The sequence below is a fragment of the Prinia subflava genome, chromosome 14, assembly GCF_021018805.1.
Source record: "Prinia subflava isolate CZ2003 ecotype Zambia chromosome 14, Cam_Psub_1.2, whole genome shotgun sequence".
NCBI lineage: Eukaryota > Metazoa > Chordata > Aves > Passeriformes > Cisticolidae > Prinia > Prinia subflava.
This window is the reverse complement of record NC_086260.1, coordinates 16,233,134-16,253,627: the sequence shown is the minus strand read 5'-3', so window position 1 is coordinate 16,253,627 and position 20,494 is coordinate 16,233,134. Positions and strand designations below refer to the sequence as shown.

At 43.3% G+C, this 20,494-nt stretch overlaps 1 protein-coding gene and 1 long non-coding RNA gene across 2 annotated transcripts in view; one reads left to right on the top strand and one right to left on the bottom strand.

Moving 5' to 3' along the window:
* The window catches only part of DCAF1 (DDB1 and CUL4 associated factor 1), a 321,374-nt gene that overhangs the window by 23,893 nt on the left and 276,987 nt on the right, over window positions 1-20,494 (bottom strand). The window lies entirely within an intron of this gene.
* Window positions 7,827-20,494, top strand: part of LOC134558227 (uncharacterized) — a 32,569-nt gene continuing 19,901 nt past the window's right edge. The window contains exon 1 of the long non-coding RNA XR_010082320.1: window positions 7,827-11,233. This is a non-coding gene — a long non-coding RNA (uncharacterized LOC134558227). The remainder of the gene's footprint in view (window positions 11,234-20,494) is intronic.

Sequence of the window (20,494 nt, the reverse complement as noted above, 5' to 3'; positions counted from 1 at the left end):
CCCCAAACCCGAACCTGCCTTCAGCTCCCCAAACCTGAACCTGCCTTCAGCTCCCCAAAACCAGCCTGCCTTCAGCTCCCCAACCCAAACCTGCCTTCAGCTCCCCAAACCTGAACCTGCCTTCAGCTCCCCAAACCTGAACCTGCCTTCAGCTCCCCAAACCTGAACCTGCCTTCAGTTCCCCAAACCCTGCAGTATCTCAGGCCCTGCTCTGCTGAAGGTGGTTTCCCTCTGGCTGCCAGCAAGGCTCTGGGGAGGACCCTCCTCCTCCCTGCATTCACACACATTATAAAGAGCTCTGGTGAGCTGGTGGTGGTGTTTGGGTCTTGCCTCTTCCCCCAGCCATGTCATATAATAGTCTTTTTAGAACCTGCTGCTCAGGATCCAAATTTATAGCCTGTTTTTAGAAAGGATAGGCTATTACAGAACTGATTATGCATTTGCATATTCATCAGCCATATAGAGGAGGTAAAGAGCTGGAAAGGGACAGACGAAATGAATGGTCAATAGAGAAGGCTTCAAGGAGAACACAGATTAAAAGGTCTATTTATTTTTTCCAGCAGAAGCTAAAAAAAAGGGCTGTGCACAATTCCCCACCCCCATCCCTTTTCACAGAGATTGCTCATGGGCCACTGCCTCCCCTTGTGTTTCTGTGCACTGTGCTCCTCACACACGTGGTTCATGTGCTCTCACCAGTGCTCCTGCTCTGATCCACACACAAATGTGTGCCCAGGCATGCAGGAAATCCCCCTCCTCTCTTTCCCAGCTCTTGCACTACACGCTTCCTTACCTCTTTGTCCACATGTGCCACATGGTGAACCTGGGGTTGACATGGTACAATTAAAAACTCACATTAATGATAAGCTCTTGGCCTAATTCTGTGTTTTTCTATTTGTCAAAACCCAGCATGCAGTCCTGGGATTGCTTTTCTGTCTTAACACTTCACTGCCTTGAGTCTGGAGGCCCAATTACGTAAGTGCTTCTGACTTGTCTGACATGAGGGATAATGAGAATGCTACATACTCAGTTTGATCTAATTTCCCTGTCCTCTTTTCAATTCTCACTTTATTTGGCCCATGTTTAGACAAAGGTGCTTTTGAGAAGAGGTGGGTTCAGTGAGGAGGAGAGAGCCAAAGGTTTTAATTACTTGCAGGGAATTATGAGCACTTGTGCTGTTTTGGAGCCGTGGCCCAGGTGGGGAGGAGGTGTTAATGTGTGCTCAGCTGCTCTGATGTGTTCTGCTTAGCCCAAGGATGGAGCCAGCTCAGCTAACAACCGCAGGGACAAGGAGAAGGAAGCAAGCAGGGAGTGACTTCACATACAGGGGAACTCAGTTTTTTCTAGGAATAAATATTTGGGGGAGTTTTATTGTGGAAATATCAGAATCTTCTTTTTCTTAGGTTCCAGTATTTCTGCTCTTCACCCAACTGTTCCCAGTAGTGGAGCTGGCATAGCTGCAAGTGGACATAGTTAATTCTCTTTTAGAGAGCCTAAAAAGGAGAAGGCAGTGAAGCAAACTTGAGAGACAGAGAACACGTACTCAAATCTCAAAACAAAAAAAAATCCTATTAAAAATTCTTGCAAGCTCGCAGGCAAGTCTTCAGCTTCGTGCTTCAGTGTATCTCACCTGTGGAAAATTGAGGTTAGAGCAAGCCTAGGTAATAACATTTGCTGAAGAAATGTTTCCCTGAAATCTTTGCACCAGGTAAGAAAAATCTTTTTGAAAATTAAGTCCAGCTTTAAAATAGCATTATTTCTTTTTACTTTGTGTGGTTAGAGGAATTTAATGTAGCAAAGGGAGCAGAAATGGGGGATAATATGTCACGCTGAAGAATAAGGTAAGAAATGTCTGCTGTTGTGTTCTATTCCAACTTACTTTTTTACTGCAGGTGCTACCTCTGTACAGATATAGCAAGAGAGATTCAACTCTTTATTAGTCTTTTTTAGCACTGGATGAGGAGGATGTTGCTGCACTCTAGGGAAATGTGGAAGATAACCCTGTGACTGTAGACGAACATCTATTCTGGTAAATCTGTAAATGATGCCTAGCATTAAATTTATTTTAAAATTTCCTGCCTCATGAATCTGCCAGATGCCAGAGTCTCACAGGTCTGCTCTAGCTGCATTATGGCACAGAGACATCACTGTCAGTGGGTTTCCTCCTGCTGTTTGGGACCACAAAAAGAAGCAGTTGCTGAAATCTGCTGCAGTGGTTTTCATTTCCAGGAGCCAAAAGAGGAAAGAGAGTCTTTCAAATAGCTGGAGATGACAGGAAGGACCAGGCTCTCTTTACCTGGGGAGGGATATCTTGACCTTCAGCTCCCAGAGCTGCTGATCACAAACACATTTTACCCACGTGGGGCTGCAGGCCCTGGTGAAATCTCTGCAGCTTTGAACCCTGCTGGGGCCTTTCCCTCTGTGAGCCAGGGAAATGCACTCACTGGGGCCACGGTTGCAAACCACTGACAATTCTTGGTCCTGGGGCTGCAGGGAAGCTCAGCAATGCCAAAAGGAGGAGCTGCATTGTTTTCTCCCGTGTCAGGCTTCTAAGTCAGTGTCTGTTGGATTTTCCTGCCTCCAAGGTCCATCCCGGTACTGCCAAGTGTAGCAGCTGTTTCTTCATTTGTTGACAGGGAGCACAAATGCTGCTTTTGGGGACTGCATTTCTTTCTCTGAATTTCAAAGCTGGAATGGAACTCTTAAACAGCCTGGTTATTTTGCCTAATGTGTTCTCCCCAAACTTCCAGGCTAATCCATTTGGGAAACATGGAAGATGTTCCCAAGAGGCTTCTTATTGCTTAGCTACTGAAGCACCTGCTAAAACTGAGCTCTTTTAAAAACTGAAAATTATTCAAATGTGAAAAAGAGTGGGTTGATCTGGAAAAAAATTTCTCAAAAGACTAAAATTAGTGTGGAATGTGTTAGAAGAGAAATACTGGTGGGGGAGGAGGACTAAGATTTTTTTTTAAATAAAAATGCTACTGCTTGAGTAATGATCAAGGAAATTCTGGTTAGGATATCAGCTGCTGCTCCAACCCAGAGCAGTTCCTGGATTCAGAAATAATTATGTTTTCCTAAAGATAGATCTACAGTACAGACTCCAAGGGTTTTTTGAGTTAGTCTAAAGCAAGGATCAGCTTGATGTTTATAAATTTAACTTTTGAGTAAATGCTGTTAATGAACCAAACAAATAGAGATTTTTTTTTAAGAACAACTAATAACTGAATAAATAAGCTTTGCAGATCAACTTCTGCTCTCCTAAAGTTGTCTGAGTGAGCTGCTTGCAGAAACCTTGTAAGGTGAAGTTACTTTTCATTTTTGATTTTGGAATTGCAAAAAAAAATGCCCTTTACCACTGCATGTTTGCTTTTTGTCTTGAATACAATTCTAATTAGTTGTCCCAAGGCTACCATTCCATGATGCAAGGGTTTTTCTCTCTTTTCTTGGCTCAGTAGCAGTTGTACCACTTCTTTTATTTCTGAACTCCTTGTGGTGTAAAGAATTGGAAGAGTTTCAAGGAATCCCATTACCTGGCTGGAAGCAAAAAACTTCATTGTCTGTAAAATGTGAGGTGGAAAGTTCCAAGCAATGGCTAATAGCAGGAAAAAATCACCCTCTGAGGAAAAGAAAAGGTCTCTACAAAGAAATGCACCCAACTAAAAGGAGTAAAATGAGGTGGTCTGGTTATCTTCCTTTTAAACCCTCTGATTTTCTTCTCCTCCTTGATTTCAATGGTTTGATGTATTTTGTACTGCTTGGAAGTCATGAGTACTTCCTTTAGACAGACCTGACTGCAGTATTTTCTTCCCTAAACATAAAAAAACCCCTACAGAAGCTTTATGCTGTAGGATATTTTAAATCTGAGGAGTAGGAAGGAATTGCATTTCCTGATTTCAAGTGACTCAGCTCGGTCTGCCTCCTTGTTTCGTAATAGATTCTCTGCATCCAGCTCAAACCTTGGCTGGCACTCGCGAGAGGTATCAGATGTTTTCTCCAATGATTTGTCATTCCTGCACAAAGTCAGTTTTTCGGCTGTTCCTTGAGGATGCTGGAACAGGCGTGCAGTGAGCAGTGATTAGCTCAGAAGGTGCCTGCCTGTGTCACGAGGCATCTGCTGCTGCTCCTTGGAGCTTCCGTCACCTCCTGTTGGACGGTGACGTGCCTGGCCAGCAGGAGCTCAGCAATCATCACTCATTACTTAATTAATGCTGCTTGGTTTGTACTGACACACATCAAACCTTATTCCCATGACCACAGTCCCAGATGAAGGGTTACTTTTATTTCTGTGCACAACCTTCATGGTGGTCATGTTCTGTACTAAGTAGATTAATTTCAAAGCATTTTCTTTTAAGCCTGATACTTTTTTTTTGTAGGATTCCTGGGATTTTGTATTTTCCTCTGGAGCAGATATTGTTCCCACCACCGGAAAATTATTTCCAGTGAGAATTTGAAAGGAAAGTCCATTTTGTTAAAAAGAAAGTTGATATTAGTATGCCATGTATGAATGCATATGATGAAGTCATAACGTGGAAGAATCTAATTAGTACTATCCAGGCAACGGAAGACCTTGAGCTTGCTTGATTAGAATTAACAGCTGTGTACATGAAAGGAGAAATTTAATTCAAATTCCTATTAATCAGAAATACCATCCTGCCTAAATGATTAAAAAAAAAGCCATGCTAATTTTCTGTTTGGGTGATGATGATGTCCATGTCAAGAGTGATTTTTGTGTTGCTTTGATCTTCGGAGTTCTATATACTAAAGTATTGTACAAACAGAAGTATTTCAGGTTTTGTGACCAGAATGCTTTCAATTCAGAAGCACAAATATATAGTTCTGTACATAGGAGTAGGTACAAAGCCTCCAAAAATGTGGTTGTCAAGTTCCCTATGGCCCTTTCCCACAGCATCATGCAGGTAAGGTTCTCTCAGCCAGTGAATGCTGTGTGGTGCCATTTCTCTGTTCTCTCTTTCCCTGGCAGATCATGACCACTTCTATGTCATATCTGAGGTTTCTTCTGTTTTTTCTGCAACAACTGGATTGTAAGAAAACTATGCTCTGTTGAAGTAGTTTTCCATTAGGGAAGGGCTGTTTGATGTGCTGAATGCCAGCTTTGTGTTGGTTTGTGTGCCACAAGCTATCAAAGAGTGCGATGAAATTGTGACTGTCGATCTCAAATGCTGCCAGCCACAAGGATGCCAACATCCTGTCTCAGGTCTGGAGGCTCTGTCCAGCTTTGTCAGTCGTGAGAAGTCCAGGTGACACAATTCAGTGTGCTGTGGCAATATCACAGACCAGGAATATATTTTAGGCACATCCATCTGTTTGTGTGCAATTGAGTCAAAAACCTCACATGTGACCAATTGTCACAAAAATGGAAATACACATTTTGTGTATGTGGACTCACATGAGGAGTCATCTACAAGCTGCTGTCCTGATGTGCAATGGGAGCAGGAAAAGAAGTCATCAGGGAACAGCCAAATGTTGAATTTCATGTTCTGTTGGACTGTGTGTTTAGCTGAGGGGTTAAACATCACCCTCCTGGATATAAAAATTAATGGATTCTCTTTGAAAGAGGATCAGAGCAGGGTATGTTCAAGTGTTCATCAAAGTGCAGAAATATAAATGCTAGACTAAATTCCAAAATCTCAAGCACATGTAGCAACAAAGGGGAAAGAATATGTAAAGTGCACAAACTTAGCTCCATGCCTTATTTTGAAAATAATGCATGGTAATCTGCATGTTACCTAGAGTGCCATCTCTGGACATCAAACAGTTGTTTTGTGAAGGAAACGTTCTTTTCCTTGAAAGTTGAAAAAGACTTACTAAACACCTTTCAGTGTTTGAAATAATGGTCCTAAGGTTTAGCTCTGTCTGTGCTTTTGAGAGAGGCTTGTTGATTCTGTGAATCCCAAATGAGCTGGGATGGAGCGTGGGCTGCACTGAGCATCACTTCATCTGTAGCTGCAGGACTGCAAGGGACAGTGAAAGCCAGGCATCCGTGATGGCAGAGACACCTTGAATTCTTCTGATTGGGAGGGCAGAACTGGTGCTACTCTAATTTGTTTCTCATTTAGTCCTTGATCTTCTGTCTTTATTCATGTCACTGGAGATAGGATGGCTCTGGCAGCTCTGGAGGGGGAGCAGGACATTTCAGGGGGCTGCCAGCCATACCCATGATAAATGGAGAGCCCTGGCCATGTGCACAGAGCCAGCCCCAGGAGCTGGAGCATGGGCTGAGTTCCAGCCTGGCTCACATGAGATCTGGCCTTGTGCTGCTGCAGCAGGCCCCTGTGTCTGGTATCACAGCTGTTTGTGTTTCTCACACATTTTTCTAATTTTTTTTTTACTAGGAAAGGTAAAAGATTCTTGTGCTCTTCATACATGACTTGCATGTATGTTCCTTTCCACGGTTTGTGGGATTAAGGTCCCTTCCAAGCCTGGCTGTTGTGTGACTGCTCTGTGATTTCCAGTCATTGCACTCACTGTGTGAGGGTTAGAGGGAACATGCAGAGATCATCCTCTGATCCTGCAGTGTAGTCACTGCCTGAGCCAGGCACCAGCCATTGACAAAGAGGAGATAATGTCCCTTTGAATGTCCCCAGTTAGAATAATTCTGTTTTTCAGCTGTTCATTCATTAGCAGACAAGTAAACAGTGCAGCAGAAGGTTGTGAAGCAGGGTGTTTATTCACTTGTTTTCTGGCCTTCTCTCTGGATTAATGAAATGACTCATGGACAGTAATAACATGCTTGGAGGGGAGAAAATAAAGGAATAGAAATATCTGGAGGTGGGACATACAAGGCCAAATCCTTCTGTCAGGACACCCACCACTCATCTTACATATGTGATCTGGTTCTCTTTGTTACATTTGTTAAATGTAAAGAATGAATCACAGCCAAAACCCCAGGGCAAAAGAATGAAATGATCATCTAAAATGTGCAGAGTGGTTTAGATCTGTGTGGAAGAAGAGGCTGGTGGAATATGAGGCTCTGCAATTGCTTGTAAATGTTTCTGTGCAGCTTGGCCTTTTCTCATGCCATGTTGCCCTGTGCCCAAGAGGAAGGAGAGTGTGTGTGATGTCCCACAGGACACCTGACCCCTCCTGGCTGCCACTGTGGTGGTGACACTCACCCCCTCTCTGCTTCCAAAGTCCCATCCCATGGTGATGTACCAGTCTCACAAAACGGGGAAAGGAGAATAGTGAGACTGGTCTGATTTCGAAGATACTCAAGGACTGACTGTTCTTGGAGATCCTGGAGCTGAAAGACTTGGTGACGTGGATTTTGGGCAGAGAAGGAAACCAAACACAGAACCAGGTGTCACAGATGCACTTGGAACACCCAACCATCTCGGTCCTCTCTACTAGAGCTTCCCAAGGACCACTCAGACCCAACTTTGTGGAGGTGATTGTCTTAGTTTGAAAGGCAGGTGTCTGCTAGGGAAGGCAGGAGCCTCCCTTGGAATGGAAAATGTAAAACCCCTCCCTCCAAATTATTACCATTTTGAAATTAAGGGGCTCTCAGGCAAAGATATGAGGATAGGAATAACAGTTCTTTACTAGTATGTGTAACAAGGCAGACAACACCAACTATGGCATTAACAACAAAACAGAACCAGGAACCCAGTGACCCCTTCTCGGCCAGGATGGGAAGGGATGGAGGAGAGGCTTTGCTTCCCAAACCCCGGGGCAGTCTGATCCCGGTGCCCCTGCAGGACTGAGGAGCACCGAGCTGGAAGGGCAGGGATGGGCAGGGATGAGCAGGAATCCCGGGCTGGGGATGAGCTGGATCAGAAGCTCCGGTGGGAGCTGGAAGGGCAGGGATGGGCAGGAATCCCGGGCTGGGATGGGCAGGAATCCCGGGCTGGGATGAGCAGGAATCCCGGGCTGGGATGAGCAGGAATCCCGGGCAGGGCTGAGCTGTGTCAGACGCTCCGGTGGCAGCCGGAGCTGCGGGCGGTCCCGCAGGGGCTGCGGGGCTCCAGCGCAGCACAGACCCAGAGCAGCGCCGGGGCAGTGCCGGCCCCGCTCCAGCAGCGCAGGAAAAGCGAGCTCAGGATTCCCGGGCACACGAGCAGATGGTGGAAGGTCCCTAGGACGGGGCTCCGGTGGTGACAGTGAATTCTCCCCGCAGTCAGGGACAGCTTCACCCTGCTCCTTCCCATGCCAAGAGTGAGAGCAGCAGTCCCCAGCCCCGTCCTTTACCTGCCCCCAAAATCTCACGGCATCTTTCCCCTCCGAGAGAAACCCCCAGAGACAAAAGAAGTGTAGCCAGGTGCTACATGCCCTTCCTTTCCCTTCCTTTCCCTTCCTTTCCCTTCCATTCCCTTCCTTTCCCTTCCATTCCCTTCCTTTCCCTTCCTTTCCCTTCCTTTCCCTTCCTTTCCCTTCCTTTCCCTTCCTTTCCCTTCCTTTCCCTTCCTTTCCCTTCCTTTCCCTTCCTTTCCCTTCCTTTCCCTTCCTTTCCCTTCCTTTCCCTTCCTTTCCCTTCCTTTCCCTTCCTTTCCCTTCCTTTCCCTTCCTTTCCCTTCCTTTCCCTTCCTTTCCCTTCCTTTCCCTTCCTTTCCCTTCCTTTCCCTTCCTTTCCCTTCCTTTCCCTTCCTTAAGTACCCGTAAGTACTCAGTAGTTAGTTTGCCAGCAACTTATGGGAAAAAATTCTATAAGCAAAAAAGGAAGAAATCTAACCCCCAGCAATGATATATCTGCTTCTCAATTATTTACTAATAAAAATCTAAAATTTTCCATATTGAAAGCTGCATAAGCAATGAAGCACAGGTATCTTCTTGTTTGGCAGCACAATTTTTTCAGCAAGGTTCAACAAACTGAAAGCAGGACAAGAGAGGAATAGTAATTATAGAATCCTGAGAAGAATTAATTTATAGCAGATATTACCAGGCAATTCTGATGTTGGAAAAAACAAACTGAGATGCACCTATGTGATGCTTTCAAATACAGAAAATGCTGCTCAGCATTCATATTAGAAATTATCAATTCAGAATCCTTGTCATCTAAGGGAAAGGATGTGTGAAATGCTGTCCTAGAGAGCTCTTTGGTTCTGGCTTTTTCTCCATGGGAGTGCTGATCCATGGAAACCTAAAGCCCTCAGCCAGCTCCTTCTCTGAAAAATACTTAATTTATGAATTCTCAAAAAAATTGCTTTGTAGCCAAGGTGTTCTGCTATTTATTGTTTATTTAAAACTGTTTGTTGGCAGTTTCTATGTTGTTTCATTTTGAGAGGAGCCAGTATATTTAGGGTGGAGATTTAAGCCACACAAGGTGAAAACCAGGGATGAAGCTTTAGAAGGAAAAAGAACTTGTCAAAGCCTGTAGAGAAGAAGTGAAGATAATTAATCAGACAAATGGAGATAGAGAGCAGGTGTGCAGAGGGAATAGTCTGATGGAATAAAAAGGCAGTGGAATGAAAATGAATGTCAGAAGAGGTGAGTCTCTATTTTATGCATTAGAAGCTGTAACAAGAAAAGTTTTCCTCAACAGGCTGAAATTTTATTTTTAGAAAAATATCCTTATAAATATTAATCAAAACATGAGCACTTTAATTTTTTTATTGTTAATTGTTTATTTAATATAAATAAATTGATTCAGTGCTAGCCACCTAAACAGTGAAGATGAAGCCCCCTCACAAGCTTATGAATTCCAGCAAATGACTGAAACATATTATGCAAAAACAAGTTTCCATAGTTTGGATAAGGTAAATCTGTTAGAGATACTAAACTGGGAAAAGAGGGAGAAATGCAGAGCAAGGGCAAAACCAATTTTCCCTTGATATGTTTGTAAAGCAAACATTTTGCAGTATTTAGGTCAGCACAGGACACAGTTTATAAAGTGCAGTGAGAGGAGCAGGGGAGGTTCACTCTCGAGCAGGCAGGGTAAGGTCAGGTCCCTGTTTCTCGGAGCAACAGAGCAGTGTCACCTCCTTCTCCAGGGAGCAGGATGTGGCTGGCAGCCCAGAGCCCATCAGAAATGGAAATTCACTCACTGCTCTTGCAAAGAGAAGCAACTGCTATCACTTCCTGCTCAGACATGGAAAGGAATCCCTCCCTGGCTCCAGCCTGTTGCTGGATTGCAGAGTTTGGGGTCCTGCCTGCACTTTTTCCCTTCTCAGGGCAGCACTGGAGGGGTTTGTTGTTCCCTGGAGGCCAGAGGGCTGGGGAGGGATGAGCACACCCAGAAGGGTTTGCTTTCTCAGATGATCAAAAAGGGAAATCTGCAGGAATAACCTAAAATGAATAAAAGAAGAGGAAGGAGGGAAACTTGAGCCCTACAGGTTTGCAGATGGGACCATCTCAGGTGATAACAGACCTGAGGGAGTCATTTGTGGTGCCTGCCCAGAGTGATGTTCTCATTCAGATTCTCCCTTTCAATTGATTCAAGTCCTGCCTTCATCCTAAAATTTAAACTGACACTAAATAACAAAAAAATGTACCTTGAGCCAGGTGAATGTCGATATCTAATCATTACAATCTAATATTGTGATTTTCTGAGCTCACAAAGATGATGGCAGAGGCCTGAGATGGTTCTCTGTGTGTCCCCACCATGCACAGAATTTTTATTTGTAAAAATACTTGACATACCAAATATCAGAGTGTTCCAAAAATCTCAAGCCAGCTTTCCGCATGAGCAATCAAAGCCTGTGTTCTAGATAGAAAGGAAAATAAGTTTTCTGGTTTAGCATAGGAAGCCAACTGCCAGAGTTATTGCAATTATCAGCCTTTTTTTTTCTTTCTTCTTCCTTTTTTTTTAAGGAATATTTTTTAACAATTTTTTCAAATATTATTTTAAATTAGAGGAAACATCAGCAGAGATTGATCTGGACTGAAAACTGTCTAAATTATTCTGTATGCAAGCTTAGCTAGGCAGACTCTCTTAATCCTCTCCTCTGTCCCTGTGGATCTGATCAGGATGCAGTGTCCAGGTCCTTGTTCAGGAATGATTTCCTTGGCCCTGAGGGTCACAGCATCTCAGGAATTGGTGTCAGGGGGAGCAGGACAGAACTGCCAGACATGGTTTAGTGTGGCATTGGCAGTGTTATGTTTACAATGGGACTCAGTGATCTTAAAGGTCTTTTCCAACCTAATGACTCTGATTCTATGTTTAGATCCAGGTTTAAGGAAAAAAAGAGGGAAGAGGTACAGTGGGAACACAACTGTGATATTTGCACAGTTTGCCTTCCCTCAGAAGTTCACTGAGAGTTCTGCATGGAGATGACAAAAGGTAAAATCACCATTTCTCAGTGTTAAAATAGACTGACCAATTTTTCTAAGATCATCTGTTCTCAGACTCTGTACAGAAACTTTTCTGCACATACTTGAATTTTGTACTCTTCATTAGCTGGTGACCACACACAGTGCAGTAAAACAAAACCAAATTTTTCCAGGCTTTTCATTCCTTTCATGGCAGATGATTTCTTAACCTCTGCCATGTCTAATCATGAATTTAGCACCATGCTGATGAACTTCCTGAGACTAGGGAGTTTTTAAATGGTGTTTATTCCTGGGCTTTTTAAAATAGTCAGCCTGTGCATGCTGTGCTAACAGATCCAGAGCCTTGAGAAGGTCTTCCTCAGTTCCCTGTAATGTCAAAGTCCAGGAACATTTTTCCTGGAGTAAAAATAACTTTGAAAAGGAAGTTAAACCATGTGAACTCAGTACTTGTGCAGGAAGCAGACTCAGCAGCACCAGTGAGATGTCCTTTGCCTGGCTGTAAGGCAGAGCTGGTGCAAACAGCTTCCTTCTGTCTGCTTCAGCCCTGCCTGAGACTTTCACAAACTCATTCCTGGTGTAAAACATGTCTGAGTTCCACATCCTGCCTTGGCATCTCTAATGTGGCACCCATGATCCAGGAGCTGTGTCACAAGTTTCCTACCCTGGCATTTGCAGCTCCCTTGTGGTGACAGCTGTGGTAGGGAATGCACTTCATTCTGAATATCCTCTTCCTTTAGCCATAGGCAGAGCTTGGAGTTTGCAGTCCAGTTCCCCTTAAGAAATAAATTATATTAGTATCTTGTATTTTAGAACTTTTCTGTTCACTTTATTACCAGTACCTGCATATTTGTTAAGTTATTTAAAAGTTTGTCTGGATAATTATTTGTGATTTACACATAGGACATGCCCCCAAACCAAAACAAAACATAAAGCCTGTAAGGCCTCCATATAGATGCTGGTGGATGATCTTTTTTTCTGATTTCCCAGAAGGAAGCTATAAATCCTTGGTTCTGATCCAGTAATTTAATACTCAAATGTTGAAAGCAGTCATGAATCATTAATTTGAGTAACCAGGAACCCACCAAAATATCAGAATAAGTTCATGAGAAAAATGACTCCCATAGAGAGATCTATTGTCTGCCTCTTTTCGTACATGGTCCCTACCATAATCCAAGGTGAATTTCTTTTAATTCTTTAGAGACAGAAAAACCAAGAGTCATCTTTTATCTGCTTGCTTAAGCTAAAACTGTGCCTAGAATAGTTTAGGGCTGCTGTGTGCCACAGGGTCTGTGTTGTGCTGTCTGTGACATGCTCATGGCTCACCAGGGCTCTTCTGTCATGGATTCAGTTTTTGTGAGGCCACCTTATTTTTAGACTGGGTTTATGCTCTGCTGCAGAGCCCCCAGGTTGCATGGATATGCAGATGGGAGAAAATTGCTACCAAAAATCAATCTTAAAAGAAAGAGATCACAGAAGCAGGACAAAGTACCATCTCCAGATATTAGAAGGAAAACAAACAAACAAACAAACAAAGTGTGGGGTGGAGATTTTAATTAATCCTAAAGTGAGTGTCTAGATGGTTGCTGGCTAAAGTACCACTGTGCCTGTAATTCACCTGTAGGTAATGCATTTCCATGATGTGCAGCAGGAACAGGAAAGGAGGTGGTGTTGAATGATGAACTGACCTTGGCAGCACAACACCAGCCAGGCCTGCACTTCAGGGATGCCTCTGGCAGGTTGTGCACAGCAGCTCCTGGCAGGGAGCTCTTGAACACAGCAGATCCAGGTGTGGGGGACAGGCAGCAGCAGACTGGCATGGCCAGGGAGGGAGAGATCCGTGTGCCTGAGGTGATGGATTAGGGACATGCTGGAGCACAGAGAGAGATCCACATTCCTGAGGTGATGGATTAGGGACATGCTGGAGGACAGAGAGATCCATGTTCCTCAGGGAATGGATTAGGACATGCTGGAGCACAGAGAGATCCATGTTCCTCAGGGAATGGGTTGGGACATGCTGAGAACACAGAGAGATCCATGTTCCTGAGGTGATGGATTGGGACATGCTGGAAGACACAGAGATCCATGTTCCTCAAGGAATGGATTAGGGACATGCTGGAGGAGACAGAGAGAGATCCATGTTCCTCAGGTAATGGATTAGGGACATGCTGGAGGACAGAGAGATCCATGTTCCTCAAGGAATGGATTAGGGACATGCTGGAGGAGACAGAGAGATCCCTGTTCCTCAGATAATGGATTAGGGACATGCTGGAGCACAGAGAGAGATCCATGTTCCTCAGGTGATGGATTGGGACATGCTGGAGGACAGAGAGATCCATGTTCCTCAGGTGATGGATTGGGACATGCTGGAGGACAGAGAGGTCCATATTCCTCAGGGAATGGATTAGGACATGCTGGAGGACAGAGAGATCCATGTTCCTCAGGGAATGGATTGGGACATGCTGAGGACAGAGAGAGATCCATGTTCCTGAGGTGATGGATTGGGACATGCTGGAAGAGAGAGATCCATGTTCCTCAGGGAATGGATTAGGGACATGCTGGAGCACACAGAGAGATCCATGTTCCTCAGGGAATGGATTAGGGACATGCTGGAGGACAGAGAGATCCATGTTCCTGAGGGAATGGATTGGGACATGCTGGAGGACAGAGAGATCCATGTTCCTGAGGGAATGGATTGGGACATGCTGGAGCACACAGAGAGATCCATGTTCCTCAGGTGATGGATTGGGACATGCTGGAGATGGAGGGAGATGGGAGGATGATGACACAGCAGTAGAGTTCTGTGGGGAAGCACTGGGTACATGTCAGTGATGGTGAGAACAACTCACTGCTATCTGCAAGAAGCTCCCATGAGAGTCACTTCTTTTGATTCACACACATGCTTTGGTATTGTTAGAGTTGTATGCAAGCTCAAAATTACTCTTTTTTTGAGATTTTATTTATTGTCTTTTTCATTTTTGTCTGGGGGTAAAATTACTCATGGAAGTAATACTTTAAAGTTAGTTCTTATGCCACAGCTTAAAATCCATGAGTCTGTCCTGCCTGTGTTGTTTTCTCTGATTGGAATGGCTTTTCTCCCCTGCCTGGCTGCTGGGCTGGGATTCAGCATTACAGAACAGGCAGTGTTCAGTGACCAGAGGAGCATAAAACACCACAGGACAGGCAGTAACAGCACACAAATCTTGTAAATAACATCTAATGAATCTGAGGGAGCAAGCAAGGTTTGCTGAGTTTGTCTTGTTGACAGGTGAAGTTGGGAGGCTCCTGCATGCCTGGTTCACTCTTTCCCTGCTGTGTCAGGGGGAGGATTTATCTGTGTGCTCAGGGACCCCGAGCAGTGATCTTACAGCATCACCCAGGAACAGGAGCAGTTGCCAATTCCTCCCTCCCCACCTTGTCTAACCAATGAATCAAGGGGAGAGTTGTGTTCCACTCTGGTAGATTGTGTTCCTGCCCACAGGGAGGAAAACTTATGCTGATTAATGAGAGTTATGCTGCGAGCAATAGAAAAATGAGATCCCAAGTCCTCTAAATTTTCTAGAACGTGCACTATTCCTTAAAAACAAAACAAGATTTTAGAAAAAGCCAGGCAGTAATGAGGGGCATGTGATGAGATCTGAGCAAATGTGCTCCTGGTGTTAGACCAAGAGACACAATGCCTGTTGCCAACAGATGCACTGATTTGGATATTGGCCAATATATTTTTGTTTTTCACATATTTCAGGTGTTTCTTTGTGTAATGTGGGCAATATTTTTCCTCTTAACAACTCTCACTTTTTATTTTTCTTTGACATAAGGTAAAATGGCCAAATTTCCCATTCTGCTTTATGGTTTGTATTTTAATTCTCTAAGAATTTTGGATTTTAGATTGTGTTGCAATTTTCTCAGTTGAATTCAGGAAACTGTGTGTTTGTATATCTGTGTTCACACATATGTACACATAAAAAAATGTGGAGACTTGAACTCTTGCTGTAAGTGTGTACCAGCTGGCAGGAACTGAGTTAAGAGCTGTAGGAGCAGCCACAGCACGTGACTGTCCTGTTTGATGTTCAGCAAAGGAAGGCGACTTCCAGGGCCTAAGAAAATTTAAAAAGTAGCCATAAAACACAGCATAGCTGAATTTGGGCACCCTGCTACTGAGAACTCAGCAAGTCTGGTTCTTTCAGCTTAATTCTCTCTAAGTAAATTCAATTCCCCTGAAATAAATGTGTGTAGGAACAGTTCTGTTTAAAATTCAGATAGTATTTTAATCTGATTTAACTTGCTAGATAGACAACCAATAATTTTCCCCTTATCTTGAATAATTCTGTATGTGGGTAACACTGTAGGGCGAAATAAATAAGATTACTTTTTAAATTTGACTGGGTTCATTTTAGGATAAAAAAATTCCAATTGTTATGAAAATACAGCATGCTTAGCACCTTTCTGTGTTAGCTTTCTGCACATTCCTCATGCACTGTATTAAAAGGAAATGACTGTGGTTCCTTTTCTGCTCCTCTTTCAGTGATTATTTAGAGCTAGGAGATTATTCAGCTTGATAGTGATCCCTTCTTGTTAATCTGCTGTGCCTGAAAATGAATTAGGATTAGGAAAGTCACCCTTTATCATGAATGACAAAGACCCAAAGGTGACCAGCAGGTCACCTACAAACCTCTCTGTGGTCACTCTTGTGGGCAGCTCGGGCTGGAGGGATTTTGCTGATACATTTTTCTGAATCCATTTGATTTAGCTTTTCTCTTACTGCTGCACCATCACTCAAATCATCTGCACATCCTTTCCATGTTGTTCTTTCTTCTAAATTTCTCTTTTCTCTCCTCCCTCAGTATAACTCAGTCTCATCTTTATTAATAAGCCTCTAGTAGCTTCAGAGTACTTTGAGGAACAATAAGTTGTTTGTAGAGTGCAAATCATGCACCAATGAGGCAAATGAAATTAGAAGAATTAAGTGATTTTCCTTGGGGGAAGTTTGGTGAGCAGACCAGGATTAGAAATCTGTTCCTAACCTTCCATTTTGGGATTAAAGTGTCTCTTTCTTCTGTCTTTGCTGCTTTCTCATCTTTATTTCTCCGACCTGTGTTCTCTTTGTTTCCTTTCCTCCCTACATAAATCCCTTCTATGTTCATTGGGAAAGCAGCACCTCAGAGCAGGACCTTTGCCTTGTGTCTGTTCTTCCTTTCCTCCTCATTAGAAATTGAGTTTATGGTTAAAGAGGTCCCTTCTGGTGTAGTTTTCTCATGAAGCCTTAACAGTGTTCTTGACTTATGTCAGGGAAAGTAAGATTTTAAAGCATTCAGTATTTCCTTTATTCATGTTGGTTTCATTACAATTTCACAAATTTAAAATAGAGGTTTCAGATGAAACTTTCTCCAAAATAGTTCCTGGAAAATAGTATAAACTCCCTTCCAGTTAAGTAGCATAAAAAGAGAAAAAAGAAGCTTCAAGTGTGATTGAAATTTATCTGTTTTTCTTCAACATTTGGGCAGACAGTTCCATTCCTGTAAATTGAGAAGGGAAAACTTTTAAAGACATTTTATGGTGCAAATTCTGTGTTATTAACTGAAGTCCATATGGCAAGAAAAAAACCCCAAATATTATGTACCATATATTCTATCTGTCCTACTGTGAAGCAAGAAAGATGAAAATTGGTGTGTGAATGTGGAGCTGACCCTACAGCTTTAGCAGCTAGAACTGATGGGTCTGAATTCCTCATCATGCCAGGGAGCACAGTGGGATGAGTTAAAATAGGAATTGCAATTGGGACAAAAAGTGTGGGAATTGGAAGTCCAGGGGCTTCAGACAGTGGGGGAACCAAATCCAGCTTTTCAAGTGCAGTGAAAACCACTGGAAGAACTTCATAAAAACAGACATCAGAAAAATGGAGCAGGAACCCATTGTGTTTGTGTGTATTCTGTTTATACAGAACGTTTTAAGTAAGAAAATCCCGTATTTGATAGTAAATGTATCAATATTATTTGCACTTGTGTTCAGAGTACACTAAGAGATTAATAGAGTGGCTGGTTTAAAAGTTCTGTGCAAGTTAGTCCAGCAGCAAAGCCACTGTTCACTGTTAAAATCAAAGAGTAAATGGAAGGGCTGTGTGAGGAGGAGGGGAATCATTTGTCATCCATTTCAGTCCCCCAGTCCAGCCTGTGGTTCCCAGAGACCACATCTGACCCAGAGCAGTTCCCAGTCTGTGATCTGGGGATTTCCAGGGAGTCTGGGGACTGTTTCTGAGGACTCTGCTGAAAGAACAGTTACAGGCTGTTGTAGATCCAACTTGAGAGTTATATTTGCGTTGTAAAATATTTCTGTAAGCAGTGTGCAGGAGTGTGGGTGAAGGGAAGTGCATGCTCAGGGGGAAATGGGAGCTCCATCCACTGAGGAACTGAGAAGTTCTCACAGGGCTCCTGGCTCCTGACCACTGCAAGCAGCAGCTCTTCCCTTTGCTCTGGCTGAGCTGGTTTAGCTGGAACCTGGGCCTGGGTAGCCGCTCTGAGAAAAGTGATGTTGCACAAGGGCGGATTTGGCTCCAAGGGCTTCTTAGGAGCAGGGAGAAGGAAAAAACTGATGCGTTTCTGTGTGAGGCCAGAGTGTTATAAACCCCACAAAGGTGCATCAGCTCCTGAGGGTTGCCCACAGCCTCTCAGAAATGGCTGATAAAAACAGAAAAACACCATGATCAGAGGTGTTTGAAAAGCAAAAGGTTTTAACTAAGACAAAAATAACAAACTATACAAAACCAAAGTAAAACAAGCAGTGCACGGTGCAGGGAGGATCCGTACACCTGCTATCACAGGCTGAAAATGCACCCAGAGACTCGGTGCTCTCCTTGAAGTATTTAATGGTCCAGGAGGGGGTTTTGGCATGCTGCCCAACAGAAAATAGCTACAGCTCTTGAGGTACAGCTCAAGCATCCAACAAGTGCCTTTGTCCTGGCACTGGGCCCATTATGGTGAGAAGAGCTTCAAAGTTTCTGGTTCTTTTACCTTGCTAAGTTCAAGGATGAAACTGAAACTCTTTCCTAATATGGAAACACCTGTTAAGGTGTAGGGGGTGCATTGCTACAAAAACTCTTTTGTTCCTTCCTCCAGAACTAGTGTTTGATTAGTAAACTGGATTCTTTGGGCACCTCTTGTGGCATAGCTGGATGTGGTTTTGTACTCTGCAATGTGTAAATTTGTGTTTCTTTCCTAAAGCAAACCTGAGTCTCCCATGAAATCTGCCCAAATCCCATGGATGTTTAGAAGATGACGTTGAGTATTCTTTGAGCTCTAATGCAAGAACATTGCATAGTACAGCTTCAGAAAGTTAATATGAACACAAGAGAGTGCTTCCTCTGTAAACAGCTGTTTCCTTTTTGGAAGCTGGGAAAAGCAAACTGTATAACTTATTCTAGAATACAGTTTTTACTGATCCCCTGGTTTTCTTCATGGCATGTTCAGAATGTCAATGCATATAAAAACCAGACACTTTCCAGCCTTCCTGAGACTCCACTGCTTACAAAAGGACAGCAGTAGGGCAAAGGGGATTGTAATTATGTGTTCACCTCACACTTCCCGAGAGAACTCCATGAAATTCAAAATAATTGCCCAGTGCCCTAGTACATATTGGTCTCCCTTTGGGATTAATAAACTCGGGGGTCTTTGGCCTCTGAGGTGCCTGACCTTGGTGGGACACACACAGAGGCACCATTAGGATCAGCACAGAAAGGATCAGAGCTGGGAGGGAGAGCAGTGGTGGTCAGTGCCCCACACGGCAGTGAGAGATCCTGGATCTTTGTCTCTCGTGGACTCCATGGGCTTCAAACCTTTGTCACTCCTTTGCCAGGGAAGTGCTCTTGCCATGAGAGTACAAATTTGCCAGTGGCTAGGAAGAAAAACAAAGGAGGAGTTTGTTCTCTTCAAGGAGGCTGAAGAGAATAAGAGGAAGAAAAACTTCATAGAGTGATGGAAAAGCCATCCATGCAAGGTTTGAGTTTCACTTCAGGGCTGGTGCTATTTGGTGCTGTCCTAGAGGGATAAAATCCATAAGCACTTTTCCTCCAGTAAAGCTGATCAGCGTTGGTGCAACCCTTCCAGTTCCAGCACGAACTCAGCTCTTCACTCTGGACCTCTGTGCGGAGCAGATTTATCCTTAACCAGACAGCCCAGGTTTGGAATTCCTGTGCAAGTGGGTGTGTTAGACCAGGGGTGATTTGATTTTTGAGAAAACTCTTCAGTCTCTGCTGTGGTTGCCTGAAGTGTTGCATGACTCTCCATATTCTCTGTGGTCACATCTGCTTTTAGGAGCCTGATCTTTTTTGGGAGAATTGTGCAGAAGGCTCTTTCCCAGGGATGAGCTGTGTGATCGCCCTCCCTACCCCACACAGAGCCCTCCTCCTCTGGGTCCAGCCCACTGAGGACTTTTATCAACATCTCTCCTGCCCATAGAGTAAAATCAGTCAATTATTTCTGCAGGAATTAAATTATGGCTGCATTGTATATCACATAGTGAGGTGTGGGGTTTTGCAATTGTCTAAAGATATATTTAAATGCAGTATTTTGCTGCTTATTTATATGGAGACATGACAGAGGTAGTTCTGTAAGCTCTGATATCAATAAAAATATTATCTTGTCATTCACATCTCACTTGAGTGGCCCCAGTATCTAATGTGATGCAGGTTCAAAACAATTCTTCTTTTCCATGTGTTTATTTATCAGGATTCACTCTGATGTTCTGAGAAGGTGTTACAGCAGTGCTTTCCTTTCAAACTGCCTGTTTTGTGAATTTGTAGGATCTGGATGAGATCTCAAATCAATCAAGAGGTTGTGGGTTGAACAAAATGAAAAGACAAAAGATAGGAGTAGTGTTTCAAGAAAAATCTGCTTTTGTGGTTCATTTTCTTGACGAAAAAACTGACTAAAATTGCCTGTTCATTATGTTTCCATAATTTGAGATTTGAATGGAGTTTGGGTTTTGGCTTTTTTTTTTGTTTGTTTGTTCTCTGTTTCAATAAGAACAGAAAGACAATTTCATTGTTTTCATGCTTAGGAGGCTCTGAACTTTGGACAAGTAGACTTTTTATTCTTTCCAAATCTTCCATCTGAAATGGCGTTTTTCAAGCTCAAAAATGTGTTTTCATCTCTGTAATAACTTTGGCAATCCCGTGACTTCTTTTCCTCTCCATTAAATTGTTTTATTATCTGAATGAATGTGAATATACACCACCAGTGAAGTTCCTAAGCTGCATAAAGTGGCTTTGTTTTGTTTGGGT